At 37.9% G+C, this 23,040-nt stretch overlaps 1 long non-coding RNA gene across 1 annotated transcript; it reads right to left on the bottom strand.

Moving 5' to 3' along the window:
• Positions 1-1,473: 1,473 nt before the first annotated feature.
• On the bottom strand, positions 1,474-22,774 carry LOC115222927. The gene is made up of 2 exons (XR_003882759.2): positions 22,518-22,774; positions 1,474-1,692 (listed from the first exon to the last, which is right to left on the bottom strand). It is a non-coding gene; the product is annotated as an uncharacterized LOC115222927 (long non-coding RNA).
• Positions 22,775-23,040: the final 266 nt, after the last annotated feature.

Raw genomic sequence — 23,040 nt, 5'->3', positions numbered from 1 at the left:
AAACAAAAAAAAACACCAATCAGAAATATCAAAGAATTATTATTATCATCATCAGCATCATTGTCATCATCATCATCATCATCAATTCATCCATCTTGGTTTAAAAAAAACTCACTGATCTGCTGAAAGAAAAACAACCATTCAAAAAAAAAAAAAACATGCGCACACACGCACACAGAAAAAAAAAATATTTTAGAAACTTTCATAACATCAGTGTTTTATAGGAATAAAAAAAGGGGATGGGATTATTAAAAAAAAAGTGGGGAATATATGCATATGCTTTATACATCATATATATGTATGTATACACCCACCCACATTATATACATGTGTATATATTTATGTGTGTGTATGTATATATATATACACATACACACAAAATTATATGTATATGTGTGTGTATATATATATACATACATTTGAGTGTGTGTATGTATATATATATATACATATTCATATACACACATGTGAGTGTGCATATGTATATATATATACACATACACATGTTATATACCTATCTACATTAAATTTATGATAAGCATATATAATTGTGTGTGCATGTATATATATATATATATATATATATATACATGCACACATATATATATATACATACATATAGATACATTTATAATGCATAAAGGAAAGGAGAGAGAGAGATCCACACACATGCGACAGCAAGTACTCACACAAGCATACAAACGCAGTCACTCACAGAAGCTCACAAATTTATTATATATAAATATATAACTCCTAAATTTTTTTTTCTTTTTTTTTTTTTTTCGACCAGTCATTATATATATATACAAATATTACAGTAGACTGTGGCATTTGAAAGGCTAGTGTACTTGGCAGGCCCGAAACATGATAATCTGTAACAGTATAAACAAGGGAATCATTATCTCAGAACACGAGATCATCTTTTCATGGCTTAGTTTCTGGCACAGTAGTGTTTTGAATATAAAGATCAGCATGACAACTAGCAAGGATGAGACCAGTCGGATGCCGGCTGGACGTAGCAGGTCCAGTTCTTTTATAGTTCGGATGAACACGATGATGATGAAGTAAGCATCGATGGCGTCGATGGCGAACATGGGTGCAAACACCATCCACCACGACGTATCCATCACGCGTTCGTACTTCAGTGCAGCCATTATAGAGAAGACAAACACCGCTATCAGGTGCATCCAGATCTCAAAGGCCGTCAGACCAATCCATTGTACAAGTTCTCGTAGAGTGAAGAGCATGATGGTAGTGGTAGTGGTGGTGGTGGTGGTGGTGGTGATGGTGCTGAAGTAGACATTCACGGTACCGACAGCTGCAATACAGCAAGCTTGGCTGAACGGCAGGCGGTTGTCTCGTTAACGATGAAATCTGCATGTAGGCAACGGGCTGCTACCACCCCCGACACGAAAGTGTTGGTGGTAGTATGGTTCTGATCGGCTTAAATTGTAGATCCTAGTTGTTTTATTATTTTTTTTTCTTTTTCTGTGATTTTTTTTAAAGATTGTTTTTGTTGTTGTTGTTGTTTTGGTTGTGATTCATGTGGGTTCTTTTCCTGAAGTAATCCTTATTGTTAAGTTTAGAAGTCCTGGTGACATGAGTGGAACTGACGTTGGTGTGCCACGTAGACATTAGATCAGAACAGGTAGATTCCATATCCCTGAGCCAATGACAACATTCTAGGTGCACCTATGGAATAGAGAAAAAGAGAGTAAATGTTAGCACAGGAACACATGATGGGAAGGGGACAAGGTTTGCTGAGTGACAAATGGTAGTGAAGCCCAAGAGGGAAAGAGTAAAGAGATCAGGGCTTCAGAGTTGAGAGGAGATGGGATGAAGTGCAAGGGGGACAAAGGATGGGACAAGGAAGGATGAGATGAAAGGGAACAGAATATGGTGAGAGATGACACAGGATGGATAGGGAGAGGATGTGATGAGACAATATGAGTAGGAGGTGCATGACTTAGTGGTTAGGGTATTGGACTCATGATAATAAGGTTGTGGTTTCAATTCCTGGATCAGGCGATGTGTGATGTTCTTGAGCGAAACACTTCATTTCATGTCCACTCAACTGGTAAGAATAAGTAATCCTGCACGGTACCAGCATCTTATACAGGGAGGATTATACACGTCAGAGAATCCGGGAAAGGGCAATGTGGTCTAACAAGTAGAGACTAGATGAGGCTCAACACATGGGGTGAAGCAAGCAATGTTTGCTGAGTAACAGAAGAGGTGGGATGAGACAGGAGGAAATAAGGTTAAGATGAAAAACGGCAGGGGATGGGATGAGGCAGAGTGAGATAAAAAGGGGATGATGGGAAATCACATAGGATGAACAGGGAGTGTAAATTTGCATACAAACCTGTTCAACTCATACTAACAGTGGAAAGGGAGAAAAAAATGTTAAAGCAATGACAGTGAAGATGTTTGTTTATGATATTTTGACATTATTAACATCAGTCATCAGTTTGTGGCAGAAAAACAAGAGCCCCACTAACAAAACTACAACCACTTACCAATGTGTGTGTGTGTGTGTGTGTACACACATAAAATTAAAATGAGACAAGAATGCAAAACATCTGGACAGCTTAGGTGATACAAAAATGGGACAACGAAACATCCAGTTAGATGATACAAAGAAAACAAAGACGGGTCATTCAAAGTTTTCTGTCCTCAGTCAAGTACCAGATTATCTTTGCAATTTCGGCTGATTATACTTGAGATCAATAATAACAAGAATGAAGAATTTGAACTTTGTTTATTTCCAGTTAGTTTATTCATAATAATTGTCCAACACATGTTTACCAAAAACACACCATCTGAAGGAACCAGCCTCTGCATTTTACACAGAAAAATTCGGTATCCGCCTGGATATTATATCCCTCCTCTTACTATATGTATTCAATATAATTTGGGTAACAACCTCAACAGGCGTTTGAAAGTTCCTATACTAGTTACCACATGCCATCTTGCAGCAAGATTTTTTCCAAGGTTGGATAAACATGTGGAACTCTGCTATGGTATAAATATAAAAATTTATTTGCAAATTACGTTTGTTTCTACACCAGGCACCAGCTTTAAGTTGCTAAATTTTCATTCAGATATAGAATAATTTTATGGAATGACATATAAATAAAAACTCAGCAGCTTAAAGCTGGTGTTTGGCAAAGAAACAAATGTTGTAATTTGCAATTAAAGCCAGCTTCCTCTATCTTTGTATTTATGAGTGGCTGTGTGGTAAGTAGCCTGTCTACCAACCACATGGTTCCGGGTTCAGTCCCACTGCGTGGCATCTTGGGCAAGTGTCTTCTACTATAGCCTCGGGCCGACCAAAGCCTTGTGAGTGGATTTGGTAGACGGAAACTGAAAGAAGCCCGTCGTATATATGTATATATATATATGTATGTATGCGTGTGTGTGTTTGTGTGTCTGTGTTTGTCCCCATAGCATTGCTTGACAACCGATGCTGGTGTGTTTGCGTCCCCGTCACTTAGCGGTTCGGCAAAAGAGACCGATAGAATAAGTACTGGGTTTACAATAGAATAAGTTCCGGGGTCGAGTTGCTCGTTTAAAGGCGGTGCTCCAGCATGGCCGCAGTCAAATGACTGAAACAAGTAAAAGAGTAAAGAGTATATATATATATATTTATAAATGAGGGTGAAAAATTTGATATTAATTTAATAACACCATCAATTTAACACCAAGTGGCTTAGCACATAAAACTAGGGAGATAATACAAATTTATACATAAATTATAAGAGAGTTACCACTATGTGGATAACTCTAGTGCTAAAAATAGCTCCGTTACTAGTATAGCCACAGAAAAGATGTTTCCAAGGAGAAATAACATTACACTTAACGGAAGGAAAGTGAAATATATATATATATATATAGGGTTAATTCTGGCTACAAACATCATACTAAGGTGGGACAACTTGTTATGTTGGACTTTAGTATTGTAAATTATCTTGCTAGCACTAAGTGACAGATAAATTAACTTGTGAAGATAACACAGAACAGATAATATAACAGTGGTTAAGAATTTTGCTTCTAAACTACTTAGTTTTAGGTTCAGCCTCACTATATGACACCATGGGCCTGTCTTCTACTATAGCCCTGGGCTGATCAAAGTCATGTGCAATACATTACCATGTTTGTTGGTATTTAGCCCCAGGTCAGCACCAACAAAGTAATCCTATATAATGAAAGGCCTTCCAGTTATGGCCTTTGCTATGTTACCTCATATAGTCTTATTTAGTTCCTTGCTCAAACCTACTCTCATTTGTATCCAATATAGAGTGAATTTGAACTAAGGCACAGGCATAACTGTGTGGTAAAAAGCTTACTTCCCAACCACATGGTTCCAGGTTCAGTTCCACTGCGTGGCAGTCTCAGGCTGACCAAGGCTTTGTGAGTAGATTTGGAAACTGAAAGAAGCCCATTCTATAAATATCTATGTGCATGGACCCCCCACCCACCTGACAATTGGTGTTGGTGTGTTTACATCCCTCTAACTTAGCAGTTCAGCAAAAGAGACCAATAGAATAAATACCAGGTTTTAAAATGTAAGTTCAACAAAAAAAAAAAACTCTTCAAGGCACTGCCCCAACATGGCCACACTCTAATGACTGAAACAGATAAAAGATAAGAGCTTAGATTTCTAAATTAAAAAGTAAACAGCATATTTACCCAGAAGGCACCAGCACACCAAACACGTCATAATTTACGTGCCAAACAAGAATATTTAATATATCAATAACAACAAGATCATGTACTGACAAGAAAGTCTTATTATCATATAATTTAAAGTCCATTTTTCCAAGCTTCTATGAGTCAAATGAAATTTGTTGAGGCAGATTATCTATGACAGGATGCTCTCTCTGTTACATCCTACTACAGAGAGAACATCCTACCATAGAAAATCCTTATAGGTTGCCAAGCAAGGTAATATTTCTGATGGTCAGGCTATGTTTTCCCAAGGAATACTGGAAATATACACTATCACCTGCATGGTAATGATGCTCATTTAAAACTATCACGTGATAGGCTTCTTTCAGTTTCCATTCCACAGAATCCACTCAAAAGGCTTTGGCTAGCATGGGGGGCTCTAGTAGAAGACACTTGCTCAAAGTGCTATATAGTGGGACTGAACCCAAAACCACATGGTTGGTAAGCAAGCTTCTTAATCACAAAGCCATGCTTGTGTCTATATATGAAGTGTGTTGTAGTTCACTAGAAGCATTGTAGTATAATAGTAGAAAAAATGAATGAAATGAGAAATAAGAAAGCTTCTAACAATACAGAAAGTTTGAAAACCCTTTATATCACAGATGCAAAGGCCTATCTTCAGAAGGAAGCAGTCAAAGAAATGGGTATTTACATAGATTTTGGATATACTCTTTTACTCTTTACTCTTTTACTTGTTTCAGTCATTTGACTGCAGCCATGCTGGAGTACCGCCTTTAGTCGAGCAACTTGACCCCGGGACTTATTCTTCGTAAGCCCAGTACTTATTCTATCGGGCTCTTTTGCCGAACTGCTAAGTGATGGGGACATAAACACACCAGCATCGGTTGTCAAGCAATGCTAGGGGGACAAACACAGACACACAAACACACACGCATATATATGCATATATATGCATATATATGCATATATACGACAGGCTTCTTTCAGTTTCTACTCACAAGGCTTTGGTCGGCCCGAGGCTATAGTAGAAGACACTTGCCCAAGGTGCCATGCAGTGGGACTGAACCCGGAACCATGTGGTTGGTAAGCAAGCTACTTACCACACAGCCACTCCTGCACCTATATGAATATATATATATATATATAATCATCCTCATTTAATGTCTGTTTTCCATGATGGCATGGGTTTGACAGCTTGACAAGGGCTGGCAAGCCAGAGGACTGCAGCAATGTTGGGCCACTTCATGGCCCATAATTTAGCCATTTGAAAATAAAGATAAAATAAGCATCGAGGTTGATATCATCAATGAAACAAAAGAAAGTGATGTCCCAGCATGGCCACAGTTCAATAACTGAAACCAGTAAATAACAAACAGGATATAGCAACAAAATATACAAATACACACGTATTGATTTCTTACATTACATCACAAACATCGATTCCTTGTGACTGGTCATGAAGGACAACTGTGGCTGGGGAGACAACACACAAGAGAGAGAGAGAGAGAGAGAGGAGAGTGATAGAGAAGAGAGAGAAGGAAAGAGGAAAGAAAGAGATAGAGAAAGGACAGGGTGGGAGTGTATGAATGTTTATGAGTGAATTGCATATACAGGGTGATTGAAAAGTAACTCCCAATTTTAAAATACTTAGAAATTATTTATTAATTGTAATTTTTTTCTCAAATTTTGTTTTTGTGTTTGTTTTTTTGAGGTATGAGAATTTATTCTTTAATTGCATTGTTCATGTCATTCACACATGACTGAAAACCTGCTTCCCTAGGAGATGGATGGGTCATTGTTGTCTGCATGAGTGGCCAGCCAGAAGTCCCAACTTAACACCCGGTGACTTCTTTATTTGGGGTTGGTTAAAGGAAGACTTTGGAAGAACTTGGAAGGGGTGAATATGAGAAGTGATGTCTTCGACAGGAAGGGCACCTGGCCATAGAAAAACAGGGTTCAACAAATTCTGTCAAACCCATGCAAGCATGAAAAAAGTGAATGTTAAAATGAAGATGATGATGATGATGAAAGAGTAAGAATTGATGAAATCTGCATCATTAAAACTGGACCAGCAATAAAAGGGAATACAAAAATCTAAATCTGGTTTCCTTGGGTTACTGGAATGAATAAACAAATGATTTCAAATAATCAAATTATGTACATTGCTGTAATTTGTTTACATTTTAAAATTCTATTTCTGATTTATTTTTAAAACAACTTTTGGATTTCTGTGTTTTGAAGACTGGACGTTCCTGTTACACAAAACAAAACATTTTTAAAATTTATTTTTTGTCTTTTATTTGTTTTAGTCATTGGACTGTGGCCATGCTGGGGCACTGCCTTGAAGGGTTTAGTCAAACAAACTGACATCAATAATTATTAAAAACAATATCAAAGCAATAGCATTAATCCTTTAGCATTTAAACCAGTCATATCAGGCCAAAATATTCTACTTGTTTTATCTTCAAACTGGTTAGATCTGGTCTTTTACTTTATAGTGTCATTGTAAAAATAAACAATCACATCATCAAAATCTCAAAGCTATGAAATAATGCATGATTACTCCAAAATGACATGAATACTTTGACAGAGAATCTGAACACGAAAGGGTTAATTAGTAATGTGGCCCTAGTACTAAGCAGTAACAAGACCATGGTACTAATTAGTAATAAAACAACAGTACTATTTGGCCCTTTTGACACCAACCCACCTGAAGCAGTACTTCATTTTATGATAGAAATTTCCAGTCTTAAAGTGCTCTAAATTAAAACCATCCAACAAAATTTTGTTAGTTTATATTTCAAACCCCAGCTTAATAGCAGCAAAATTTTAATTTTTTTTTTATTTTTAAAATTAATTGAAAGAAGGGGAGTATATTTCAGCATAAATATGGTAACAACAGGGCTAAACCAAGAAAAATTCATCAATATATTAACTGCCATGGCCTGTTACTGGAACTTATTGGTGATACTACATATTTTCTGGTTACACTGTTAAATTACAAGGAAATTTTATTTTTGCATTTTTACACTATTTTATAATTAAATTTTAATATTTAGCATTTATGTTATTTAAATAACCTCGAAACCATGACAAAGATACAAAATAAGATATTTTCTCACATTACAAAAATGTACCACCGGTTGTGCATATGATGGTTGTGTGAAGTTTGCAATGAACCACCAGCAGTAAAATGTGGCAGCTAACATGTTAAAACCTGCAGTTTTAACACGTATGTTTTATAGGCCTTTCCATTCTGAGTTCAAAACCAGCTAAAGTCAACTTCACTTATGTTTCTGCATTTGATGAAATGAAGAACCAGTCAAGCACTGGCATGGGCTGATCTATTATTTTTATAAAGTATCCAACAAGTGTGAAGGTGCATGGCCTAGTGGTTAGGCTGCTACACTCACTATTGCCAGATTGTAGGTTCAATTCCCCGAGTGGGCGGCATATTGTGTTTTTGAGCAAAACACTTCATTTCACATTGCTCCAGTTCCCCGCTTTCGATTAGTGGGGGAATGTCGGCCTGTTAGCCTAGCCAGCAGGGTGGCATCATTTGAAGGCTAAAACGATGCAAATCTGCATTGTGACCAATGATGTGTAACAACATCTGACAACCTAATCGGTCATGTGTGATCCAAGATGTGAATGGCATAATAACAGAAGACTCCTACACTCTTATCACACTATCAACCTGTAATTAAACAGTATATCAGGTAGTTGAGGGCCAGCTAGTAGTGATGGCTTTCTGGTAGCAAAGGGGTTAGTTACGACACCGCAATACTAATTAGTAATGTAAGCATAATACTAATTAGTAGCCAGTCCACAGTACTAGACAGTAACGAGGAGTACAAAAACCAGTTACCACCTGGGAAATGGCCAAGTTCAATATGAAGGAAGTTGGCAAGAACTTAATGTAATGTTCTCAGTCATTCAATTATTGCTCATATGCAAAGATGCTGTGGGATCTCTGGCAGACTGACAGGAAATCAGGGCTTTAGATGAGCCAAATATAAAAGAATTAGTGAGGACACCTCATACAATAAAAGATGTACAAGAATAGTTATCTATGATGACGACTCATACAACGAAGACCACAAAATGTTTAAAACAAGCAAAAAAGAAGAAAAAAAAACACCCCAGTTACTGGTAATTTCTGTAAACTTGGATGTATAATTACCACAAGAGATGGCGACAGCAGAAACATAGTTGCCATAGTAATAAAGAAATTGAAGAAATTCAAGTAGTTGTTACTTTTTTTGGAATCAAATTTATTATTATTATTATTAATAATAATAATAATAACCCTTTCTGCCAAAGGCACAAGGCCTGAAATTTTGGAGGAGGGGGCAAATCAATTACATCGACTTACATTTATCAACCCTAAAAAGATGGTTAAGAAACCTGCTTTGCAACTATGGTTTTGTGGTTTTGGGTTCAGTCCCACTGTACATCACTTTGGGGTAAGTGCATTTGGCAGACAGAAACAGTGTGGAAGAGGTGTGTGTGTGTGTGTGTGCACGTACACACGCACCTTTGTGTTTGCCCCTCTCACCATTATTTGACAAATGGTATTTGGTTTGGTAATGTCCCCATAAGTTAGTGGTTTGGCAAAAGAGATTGACAAAGAAAAGTGGATGTTTGACGATGATGCTAGCCAACAGAATGTAACATATGCATTAATTAAGGTTTTAAATCTGGGTACAGGGCAACCAATTTCAGAGGAGGGAGTAAATCAATTACATCAATCCCAGTGTTCGGCTGGTGCTTATCTTATCGACCCCGAAAGGATGAAAGGCAAATTTGAGCTCAGAACATAAAGATGGAAGACCACATGCATCATAATAATAATAATCCTTTCTACTAAAAGTACAAGGCCTGACATTTGGGGGGAGAGGGATAGGCAATTACATTGACCTCAGTACTTAATTTATCAACCCCGAGAGGATGAAAGGCAAAGTTGACTTTGGCAGAATAATAATAATAATGATAATAATAATCTTATCAACTGAAGGCACAAGATCTCAAATTTGTGGGGAGGGGACTTGATGATTACATTGCCCCCCCCCCCCCAGTGTTTCACTGGTACTTTATTGATAAAAGGCAAAGTCGACCGTAGCAGAATAATAATAATAATGAAGTATTACTCTAGCCAAAGGCTAAGATGATAAAGCAGAAAGATGGTAGATGCTGAGTAGGGTGGCAGGTGACTGGAAGTATAATATAAATATATTTCTCCTGGTAAATGTGTTTACTACTTTTGGAATGGATGGATGGATGGTAGGGCAATGACTGCAAGGAAAGAAAAGAAGAGATATGGGAGGATGTACAAGGAGGGGAAAGCAAGGAAACAACAACAAACAGCAACAATAGGAGGGATGGTTGGTTACTAACACAATATTTTATTTTATTCATCTCCCTACAATCTGCCCTGCCAAAGAGCAGGTGGTTCAATTTGAACCTTTGTCTCAGCCACTACTACCACACCAACATTCATCCCTCCTCCACAAAAGACATTGCTGAAGTTGAGGAAGACAAAAATAAACAATCTCAAGAATAAACACTGCACAAAGAGAGAAGTCCAACTGTTCTCTGGTGTGTATGTATACACACACACACACGAACACAAAGATATATATACACATATAGATACACACACACACATATATATATATATATATACACACATACAGATACATATAAACACATACATATATACACATACATATATATAAATACACACATACATATATATAAATACACACATATACATATATATAAATACACACATACATATATATAAATACACACATACATATATATAAATACACACATACATATATATAAATAAATACACACATATACATATATATAAATAAATACACACATATACATACATATAAATAAATACAGACATATACATACATATATACACACATATACATATACGTACATACATATATTCATACACACATATACATATAAATGTACACTCACATATATATTTGTTAAAGTTATTTTTTAACATCAAGTTATATATAAAAACAGTTCAACATTAAACTGAAGGATGACTCCATGCTTTTAGTAGAGAATCTATTTATGAAACTTTAACAAGGGGATTGACTGTGACTTTGAAGTTTTGACTTGCTAGCCTTCATCAGACTATGTGTGTGTATATAGAGGCCGACACTGTCATTAAATATGATGTGCCAGTTCAATGAGGGTGTAGAAAGAGAGGGCTGCGAAGAGGAAAAAGGATTAAAGACAAAAATTTCTGCCCTCTTTAAGGACAGACAGTGACCAACTACAAATGATACACATGTTCATAAGATTCATAAATTATTTTGATTAACACATAGGCTGTTGTTTAACCCCAGGTCAATCCTCAGTAAGTAGACCTATTATCTAAAACGTCTGTTTTCTAATTGTAACACAGCAACATGTGATTTGTTGGAGATCTGTTTGTTATTGTTAGCAGGTTGAGTGACCACACAGAGGTTCCTTTCTGCCATGCCAGAAGATCAAATTTAATCTATGTACAGTGTACATACTTCAGAAGCTTCGTGCTGGTATCCCATTCACCACACTTACTCCCATTACTTTCGTGTTTAATCTTCAATACAATATTACTACTTATAAAGTTTGTGTTTATATCACACACACACACACACACACCTGAAGTTGCATTCATATCCTAGTCACCACACACACACACAAGCAAATATAACAAAAGCTTTAAGCTATTCTGAACCAGGAAGTCACAGACCACCCTGATTAAATCCATCTGATGCAGCACCCTTTCAACTACCACATGTCAACCTGCCCTTTGTTCAGTCTTTTCACCTCACAGACCTACAACTCTAGAATTTTCTACCTTCATATAAATAGGATACAAGTCGACCATTAACTTGTGTTCACTTCTCTAATCTAAACAGGGAAATACTTACAAGCAGCACCCACTTTTCAGTGAACTAAATTAAAAACCAGAGCAAAAAAAACAACAGACTAGACAATATGTGTGTACACAGCACATTAAACCTTTTGTGTTAGGCTTGTATAGTTGTTACCTCTTCACACAGGTATGTGCACAGGGAAAGAAAGGTGTGTTCATGAGCAGGTAAGAAAATATGTAGTATTGTTTGTGTAGAGAAATACATGTGTGTGTGTTTGTAAATATATACAAAGAGATATAGACCATATGCTTAAAAAGAAAGAGGGAGAGGCAGAGTTAAGCAGCAGTAGAAACATTTTAAACCTGGAACTATCTTTATTTACTATTATTATTATTATTATTATTCATTCTCAGTTGTCAGTTTAAATTTCAACCTCACAAAAATTTAGCGACTGAATTACTGAAATAGGCAAATGTTAAATGACTGTATGATCACAAGATTAATAGTTGTTATTAAGGGAGATTATAATAATTGTTAGGGATAGATTAAAGCTATATGTGAGATGCTTTTGTACATACACACATCTGTGTTTGTGTGTGTGTGTGTCTATTTATCATCAAGTTTCATGCTGACATGGATTCAAATGTGTCCATGGACTGCACTGCACTCCAGTATCTGCTTTGGCATGGCTCCTACAGCTGGATACCTTTCTTGATACCAACTGTATTACAGAATGGACTGGGTGTTTTTTTTTGTTGTTTTTATGTCACTTGCACTATTAAGGCTACCATGCAGTTCGCAGGATTACAAACCCTGGGGGAGATGGTGAGGGGCAGTTTCATGCAAGAGGACAAAGTGATTACTATGAGGGTGGGATAGAGCAAGTTTTTGTGAAGGGATCTGCATGTTGAGAGAGAGAGAGAGAGAGAGAGAGAAAGAGAGAGAGAATGATCAGTAGGAGCAGCACAAGATAAATAATAGCAATGAAGTGCCCAGGTGAAGGCAGGGGGCACAAGCTGAGTAGTAGTAGGTGGCTGGGTGGGCAGTTTGTAAGATGAAGGAACAATTGAGCTGGGAAAGTTAGAGGGGTGCAGAAGTGAGAGTGAGGGGGCAAGTAGCAGGAGTAGTAAAGATGATATGGTACAGCATATACCTACCCCTTTTCTGCATACTGAGTAAGGCCATCCTCCTGAAGGTACCAGGGTCCCACTCTTATTTCCTACTTATTAAAAAACCTTTGCCTTTGTTGGATTTACCATAAGGCCTCTCTATTCTAGGTTTAGCTTCCATCCCTAAAATTCCTTTTTTAATTCCCCTATAGACTTGGGTATGAGATCTAGATCATCAGCATGGACAGCCAGTTCTCAGCTTTTCTATGATGGCTTGTAGGACCACAATGAATGAGGGAACTGAGGAATGAACCTCGATAGACTCTTACTTTCATGCTAAATTCATTACAAGAGTAATTTACCATACTGCATCATCATACATAGCTTGAACTGCCTGCACATGCCATTCATCAACACCTAGTTTCCCCAGAGCCCACCAAATTACTGAACATGGTACATCAGGCCATGAGGAAATATAAACCTTGCTTGGGAATAGGTGAGCATCAGTGACAAAAAGGGCAGCCAGCCATGGAAAAATTTACCTCAAACTAAATAGTATGGTCATGGCTGGAATGCTTTTGATCAGAGGTCTGCTCAATCGGAAGTGACCTGGACTTAAACAGCAACAGTAAAAACAATATCAAAACATCCCGTTTCCAAATAAGGTAATATTTCCTAGTGGTCAGACATGTCGTTTGCAGAATACTGGCAATGAACGACTTTCTTTTACAACAATCACATGATGTCAAAACAAGGAGACGGAAAAATGCACACTCACGTCCATATACATATATATGTACACACACACACACATCTAGAATAAGTTGTAACTTGCCTGAAGACCCCCATGCACCTACAGGTGAAACACCAAGTAGCAAGAGACTGACTTCACCATAGGCGCAGACATGGCTGCGGTTTGAAGCTTGCTTTCCAACCACATGGTTCCAGGTTCAGTCCCACTGCATGGCACCTTGGGCAAGTGTCTTCTATTATAGCCTTGGGCCAACCAAAGCCCTGTGAGTGGATTGGGTAGATGGAAACTGAAAGAAGTCTGATGTATACATAAATATAAATATATATAATATATATATAAGCAAAACATTCAAACACTAAGATTTGAAATAAGATGTCTCTACTGTTAATATCATCTGAGGATTGCAGGCACAATACCATTATATAGCTATGAATTGTAAATTTGCATGAAGCGTAATGATGCTTAAAAAGCATTTACCTGCTAGAAATAAGAGCTAAAGTCTTAATTTAAGACTTTAGCTCTTATTTCTAGCAGGTGAAGACTTTTTAAGCATCATTACACTTCGTGCAAATTTATATATATATATATATACACACACACATATGTATATGTTTGTCCGTTTGTCTCCCCCACCATCACTTGACAACCGATGCTGGTGTGTTTATGTCCTTGTAACTTAGCAGTTTGGACCGATAGAATAAGTACTAGGCTTACAAGAAATAAGTTTGGGGATTGATTGGCTGCAGTCAAATGACTGAAACAAGTAAAAGAATAAAATAAATACTATGGGACCAAATACTCTTTCTTCCAACAGTCAACATTAAAGGGACTAGATGGTGCTTATCTGACAATGATATAAATATAGAGTAGTTTCATTAACCACAAATCCATGAGAGGGCTTCTCAAGGTAAATAATGCAGTATTCCGTGTTCTAACACAACATTCATGTTAAGCTGGATATAAAGATTGCGTTTTGGCATTCATACTGCTTCTGTTGCTATTAATCATATAAGAGGGTGACCCAGGAAGGCATGAGCTGAAGTATTGAAGGCTGATCTTAAAACACTGAGCATTAAAAAGAAGATGACTAAGAAGCGAAACACCTGGCGCATTGCTGTACTCGAGAAGATCCATCTGCCACAGCAGAATTGATATCGGTGCTAGTGCCAGATTAAAGCATCCAGTTGGAGTGGTTGGTGTTAGGAAGGGCATCCAGCATTAGAAACCATGTCAGAACAGACATTGGAGCTCAGTGCAGTTTCTTGCCATACCAACTCTGGTCAAACTGTCTAACCCATGCCAACATGGAAAACAGAGGATGATAAGTATGTATGTGTGATAAGGTTTCTTTCAGTTTCTGTCTGCCAAATCAAACTCACAAAACTTTAGTCAACCCAAGGCTATAGTAGAAGGCACTTGCCCAAGGTGTCATGCAGTGGAACTGAACCCAAAACCATGTGATTGGGAAGCAAGCTTCTTAATCATACAGCCACACCTGCAAATATAAGAACTGAAGTGCCACATGATGCTCAGAACATCTCTCAAATGTATCAGAACAATGTCAACTATAAATAAGAAGGAAGGTAGGCTATTGAATTACAGGGTGGTTGTGACAGCAGCAAAAAGACGCATATGACCAGCTGTTTTGACTGTATTGTCAAAGTGGTGTTTCAAGAATCTTGATAAGCAATAAATAGCTCAGAAGTATCTTCTTTCTTGTTTCAGTCATTTGACTGTGGCTATGCTGGAGCACTTGCCAGAAGGGTTTAGTTGAGCAAATAGACCCCTGTTCTTATTTCTTTTTAAGGGTGTTATTTACTCTTTTGATCTCTTTTGCAGAATAGTAAGTTATTAGGGGTGGGGTGTAAAACAAACCAACACCAGTTGTGAAGCAGCCCACCATCTGAACGGGGTCAATGCCAGTACTGCCTGACTGGCTCCCATGCTGGTGGCACATAAAAAGTGCCCTCTACACTCTCGGAGAGGTTGGCATTAGGAAGGGCATCCAGCTGTAAAAACCTTGCCAGATCAGATTGGATCCTGGTGCAGCTTCCTGGCTTGCCACTCCTCAGTCAAACCATCCAACCTATGCCAGCATGGAAAGCAGATGTTAAACGATGATATGATGATAATATGTGTGTGCGCACACACACACAAATGATAGACTCTTACATGGTACTCATCTACGAAATTCATTCACAAGGGAATGATTGGCCTGGGGCTATAGTAGAAGACATTTGCCCAAGGTGCCATGCAGTGGGACTGAACTTGAAATCCTGTGGTAGTAAAGTAAGCTTCTCAACCACACAACTAAGCTTGCATCTATCTGCAAGAGTCCAAAACAAGGTTTGATCCGATCAAAATAAAACCAGGGACCAGGCACTGAGATAAAACCAGAAATGCACTGAATACAAAAAACACAAAGCCAATGGTGAAGAGAGAGTAGTGTGAAACTAGGTTTGTTAGGAGAGGAAAATACATTAATCCTTTTTATATCAACCCACTTGAGACCACTTCTCATTCTAGGATACAAATTCCATTTCAAAGTGGTTAAGAATCATGCTTTCCAGCTACATGGTTTCATGTTCATTCCCACCATGTAGCACAAGGGGCAAGTGTTATCTACTACAGCCATGGGCCTAACTAGACCAGAAAATGAAAATAACCATTTGTGTGTGTGTGTGTGTTTGTCTTGACATCAAGTGACTGATGTATATGAATGTCATTCCTCTCCAATATTCTGCAAAAATGCATTCAGTCATGGGGAAATATTACGTTGCTTGGAAACAGGTAAGGAAGAGCATCCAGCTGTAGAAAATCTGCCTCAATAAACTCTGTCCAACACACGTAAGCATTGAAGAGCAGTCGTTAAAATAATGACGGTGAAAATGATCTAAATTAAAAGCTGCTATCAAGTAAAGTTACGTTCCAAACATGAAGCTTAATAATGACAAAGTTATTTTGATAAATTCTTCATTACTTTCAAAATTAACTGCAACAAAAGCAGAGTATTTCAACAGAAATATCGTAACAAAAGTGCTGAGTGGGCGAACTCTAAAGCAGATGGAAAAACTGAAGGATGATTATCATTATTAGTGGAAAGGTGTCAAGAATATGAAACAAAAAACACAAAGTGATCATCATCATAATAATTGTAGCAATGTCCACTTTGTCATGCCTCCATGAATTGGACAGAGTTTACCAAGGGAGATGTTTTATGGCTGTGTGCCCTTTTTGCCACCAACAGTTGTTTTCAAGCAAGCCCCAAGGCCAGACATGTTTTTGCAGAATACTGGAAATAAACGACACTGTGTTATTCATTTACGAGTATCACACAATGTCAAGACAAGGAGACAAACATAGGTACACACATACACATATGTTTATATGTACATACATGCACACAACTGGCTTCTTTCAGTTTCCATCTACCAAATTCACTCACAAGGCTCTGGTTGGCCCAGGACTATAGTAGAAGACACTTGCCCATGGTGCCACACAGTGGAAGAGAACCTGAAACCATGTTGTTGGGAAACAGACTTCTTAAGCCCACAGCCATGCCCGTGCCTATTGAACACTATATTAATATCAACTTAAGGTTGCAACAGAGGGAAAACAGAAAACAAGAACTGTTTGATATTTCAGACAATAATCCTTTGATAAAAAAAGATGAGAAAAAACACAAAAAAAAATATACATTTTGTGAATAAGTGGCTTATATGGTTGAAGGAAGATGGATGAACATTGAACTTCTTACTTCTTATTCCTTCCTAACAGCATTAAACTAATACCATAATCTATGCATTCTTTTGTTCCTGATAGCTTTACAGTGAATGTTATACCTTGCTGACAAAGGCCTAAATATTCTTGGATCAACTTACGAAGGGGTGCTGAAAAGTTCCTGGCTCTGGGTAAAAGAAAATACAGGAGGATCAGTTAATTATGGTTTTATCCAACACATTCCCCTCTCAGATTCACACACTTATTGCAGCGGTCCTTCAGTTTTTCTAAGCCCTGTAAAAGAACTTGGAAGGCTGGGCCTCCAACCTGACCTTTCACAATATCCTTAAAGCCAGGAACTTTTCAGCACCCCCTTGTGTGTGTGTGTGTATGTGCATGCTCTGCCAATCCCACCTTACACCCCTGCCTCCATGACCCAATCTCTTCATCACTCACAGCATACTCTCTCCTAGTTTGCTTTCATCACATTATCTGGCCTTACATCTCTAGGATGCCCTCTAGCCTTTATAGTATCATCCATCGATTTTTTCTTACCCTTCTCCCTCACCATCCTTCTTCCCTGCCTCTTCATCAGCCCTTCTCCTTACCTCTACTTTGCCCCACTAGCTTCTCTCTTCATCAATGCTCTCATTTACTACCCCCTCTTCCTTTGCTTCATTTTCTCTCACCACTTTTCCACCTTCTCAATACCCCTACCCATCTTACCCCTTTGTTCTACCCTGAAAACCACTACACCTCTCTTTTCTACATTAACTCTCCTGGGATTCCTTTCTACTCCAGTCTATTGCACCCAACCTGTCCCCTTTCTCATTACACTATCTGTCCATACTCGCCCTCATAATGCAGAATAGCCTAAGATCTCTCCCTAAACAACTCACCCTATCACCTTTCCATTCAACCCCCTCCTCTCTCAATAACCCTTTACCTCTCCTGTGTTCTCTGCTATACTCCTTCCCAATTAGTAATGATTTTCACTAGTGTTGGTGTAACTTTATAAGTGGACACATTATATAATCCATAAAGTGGTTGGCATTCAGAAGGGTATCCAGTTGCAGAAACCATGTCAAAGTAGACACTGGAGCACAACACAATCCCCTGACTTGTCAGAGCTTGTTGAGTCACCCAACCCATCCCAGCATTGTATGTTGGACATTAAATCATGATGATGATTCTATATATAATTCTATTTTTGCTGAACATGCACATAACTTAATATCATTTTCCAGCTGACATATTTTCCATCCACATTTCTCACTCGTAAATATTTTATCTCATGTATCACTAAGTGAATTATGATATCCGTGAAGATGAGTAATGATAAAGAGGAATGTTTTTTTACGTTTCAGTCATTAGGCTGTGGTGCACCACTTTGAAGAATTTTTAGTCATATGGACTGACCCCAGTGCTTTTTTTTCTCTAAAGCCTAGTACTTATTCTACTGATCTCTTTTGCTGAACCACTAAGCCATGGGGACATAAACACAGCAACACCGGTTGTCAAGTGGTGGTGGGGGACAGACAGACACACACAATGGATTTCTTTCAGTTTCCATCTACTAAATCCATTCACAAGGCTTTGGTCAGGCCAAGGCTATAGAAGACACTTGCCCAAGGTGCCATGCAGTGGATTGAACCTGAAACCATGTGGTTGGAAAGTAAGCTTCTTTATTTCATTATATTAGCTATGAAAGCCATACACAGATGGAGAAGCTACGGGCTGGACACAGACATTAATGAGATGAGATGAATGATGAACAGGATGATATTAATGAGAGAAGGCTAAAGACGCCCGCCAATCTTTGCTTCTCTAAAACATTGTTCTTTTGTAAGCTTCTTACCACACAACCGTGTCTGTTGAGAAATACACAAATACACACACTTCATCTTCAGGATTTTTAGTGTTCACTTTTCCATGTTCACATGGCACCTAAGGCAAATATCTTCTCCTACAGCCCTAGGCCAACCAAAACCTCATCAGTAGATCTGATAGATGGAAATTGAAAAGAGCTTGTGTGTGCGTACGCATCAGAGTATGTTTTGCATCTTCTTATCATCACATTAGGTGATTGTCGTAAATGAGTGTCACCTTCATACAAGCAGTGTCATTCAATTCCAATATTCTAAGTAAACATGTCTGGCCTTAGGGAAATATTACTTTGCTACAAAACAGATAAGGTTTGGCAACAGGAAGGGCACCCAAGTGTAGGAAAATCTGCCTCAATAAAACCCTGTCCAATTCATATAGGCATAGAAAAGTAGACATTAAAAATGATGATTATGACAGGTGGCACGTAAAAAGCACCCACTACACTCACGGAGTGGTTGGCGTTAGGAAGGGCATCCAGCTGTAGAAACATTGCCAGATAAGACTGGAGCCTGGTGCAGCCTTCTGGCTTCCCAGATCCCCGGTCGAACCGTCCAACCCATGATAGCATGGAGAACGGACGTTAAACGATGATGATGATGATGATGAACCTATGCAGTACTATTTTGGTTTATTGAAATGAGACAGCTGACCCTTCAGCATTCAGATTACTCTGTCAAATGCAATCTTTATTCACATTGTTTTGAATTAACCATGCATTGTCTTGTGGCTTTGAGATTTCAGTGGAGTGATTGTTCATTTTTAGAATGACATTGTAGAGTACGTGTGAGAGGCTGAATCTGGTCAGTTCAAATGCTAAAGAGTTAATCACTGAAAGAGCAAAACAGCCCAAAAGACTGTTGACACTGTGAATTTACGTCCTTGTGAATTACACAAACAGGAAGAATAACACACAAATATACTACATAAAAAGCACTATCCGACTCGTGGCCGATGCCGGTGGCACATAAAATACACCAATCCGACCGTGGCCGTTGCCAGCCTCGCCTGGCACCTGTGCAGGTGGCATGTAAAAAGCACCCACTACACTCACAGAGTGGTTGGCATTAGGAAGGGCATCCAGCTGTAGAAACATTGCCAGATAAGACTGGAGCCTGGTGCAGCCTTCTGGCTTCCCAGATCCCCGGTCGAACCGTCCAACCCATGCTAGCATGGAGAACGGACGTTAAACGATGATGATGATGATGATGATGATGAAAGGAAACATGAAATATCTGAGTTCCCTTGTAGGACCCCTAGACGTTTCAGTGACCTCTCACCTTCTCAGCCAGCGTTGAACTAAAGACAGTTGGTTACTTGTTTAACCACACAATATATAGTAATTGTTGACATAACAAACGACTTGTCTATAACTCACCCATGAACAGATAATGAGATGATGCAGTCTACGAATATACATGTATGTATATCAATGAAAAATAACGACTGTCACAGAACGGTTGTAAAAATTCTTGACTTATAATGTAAACAAATACCTCAATAGATGAACTCATGCATGTTTGAGTTGATATGCATGAATGCACAGGTATATCTGTGCATCTCTCTCTCTATATATATATATTATATATAGACACACACAACACTCTACCCCTGTCCTCTGGGTGTGTTTAGTAAAATTCACTCTATTACTAGAATTCTAGTCAGCTTCCTAGTTTGAAAAAACTGTACTTTCCTCTACCTTCCACATGCCTCGGAGACCCTGAAAAGGGTCTCAGGGAACTTGACCGTCTATATATATATATATATATATATATATATATATATATATATATATATATATATACATACACACTCGTGGAAACAATACATACACACACACATTTCGGCCATTGACTTGTGACAAATAACTGGAGGTTGATAACATCGCTCTCACTCCGCCTAGTACGCATTTTGACGATAGCTATTTGTCGTACAGCTGTGAAACGACATAAAGGGACGTAACATGAAAAACACCGGTTTTGAGACCGGTGTAGCAGAAACACACACACATACATTTATGTAGGTATTTGCGTGTGTACAATTTCCGTCTACTAAATTACACTCACAAGGTAGTTTGTCAAATCGAGGCTATAGTTGAAGACGCTAACGAGAGATGTCGCGCAGTAGGATCGAACACCGATCCACGTGGTTGCAAAGGAAACTTCTTAGGCACACAGCCACGATTGCACCCATATATGTATGTGTATATACGTGCATGTGATTTCATATATATAAACATATATGCATACACACATGTGGGTTATAAATACACACAGATTATGTATGGCGCTTATTCTGTTTCCTCTCCCCTAACCGTGACGACCAAAACCCTTTTGATGATGGTGGGGAAACGAATAAACGCCGAATTGTAACATAAATTATATTTAACTCTAGTTCATTATATTGAGTGATCTTTCATGACATGTGAACGTCACTTCATATATATATAGACATATACACTATAGATATATATATATAGTGTGTATAATAAAAAAACAGTCGAGGTAATACAAAATTAATTAAATATACGTAATGCGATGTGTATCTGTATATATGTCTGTGTGTGTGTATATATATATATATGTGTGTATATATATATATATATGTGTGTGTATAGATATATATGTGTGTGTGTATAGATATATATTTGTGTGTGTGTATAGATATATGTGTGTGTATGTATATATATATATGTGTGTGTGTGTGTATATATATATGTGTGCGTATATATATATGTGTGTATGTATATATATATATATATATGTGTGTGTGTGTATATATATATATATATATATATATATATGTGTGTGTGTGTGTATATATATACGTACACATTAATTAATGTACGGGAATATAAAGACAAACACACATAGATGCATAGCAATATAACAGAACGTTCATAATAAATGGGGGAAATATATTAATGTCTTAATAAACCCGAGGAGATATGATATAATGAGTGTATTTTACACTCTATCTCGCCTCCACCACCACGACACTATCACTGGTGATATATAGTATTTCTAAATCCTGCTACTGCCACCATCACTACTACTACTACTACTACTACTATACGGACATGTTCCTGTTATTACATATCAACTCGCATACTAATGTCCTTCTATATAAACACATAGAAACACTAACAAAAGGCTACTAACCCGTCGACACCACTAATAGCTAATAGTGTTCCTTTTAATAATATCGGTAGGTCGAGCTTCGCAAGGACTTTCTATCATACTTCATCTATGGCAATATTTTCTTCTAACTATTATTATTGCCATCGTGAAGCATCTAATTAAAAAATAACCCCGATTTATCGTTAGAAACTACCAAACGGGTTGATTGAAACCAAAGATGATCTATACAAATACACATATGAATATATAAATGTATATATATATATATACATATAAGTATATATATAGAAAAGGGGGAAAGAGATGGTTGATTCCGACATACCTTTGATCAGTTTAACAAGACAGCATCCCTCTCTGTGAAATTTTGTATCAAATTTCGGTCTTAAAAGCTGTTGGTCTTCTTTATCCTCTTCTTTTTTTTGGTAATGAATTAATAAGAAATGTAGAGACGATGTGAGTGAGTGAGAAAGAGAAGCTGTCAATCTCACAAGCCGTCTTTCTCTCTCTCGGTATGTCACTCTCTCTCTCTAAGTCTCCGTATGTCTCTCTCTCCCGATCTCTCTTTCTCTGAATCTATGTAACTCCCTCTCTCTGTGTACGTCCCTCCCTCGATCTCTCTTTGTCCCTCTCTCCCTCTCTCTATGTCCTCCTCTCTCTATATCTCTCTGCTGCTCACTCCTACCCCGATCTCACTTTCACTCGCTGCTCACTCAGCAAACGAAAGTAAAGCTATAACGAACACTTCGTTTCGTAACAACATTTGCATTCCTTCTCCCGTGAATTTACTAAAACTGCTATTTAAAAAAATCAAATGTTCAGCCGAATAAAATAATCTTTCAGAAAAA

Source organism: Octopus sinensis, linkage group LG21 (genome assembly GCF_006345805.1).
Source record: "Octopus sinensis linkage group LG21, ASM634580v1, whole genome shotgun sequence".
NCBI classification, from domain to species: Eukaryota; Metazoa; Mollusca; class Cephalopoda; order Octopoda; family Octopodidae; genus Octopus; species Octopus sinensis.
The sequence above is the reverse complement of the archived record's forward strand: the minus strand, read 5'-3'. Positions and strand labels throughout refer to the sequence as shown.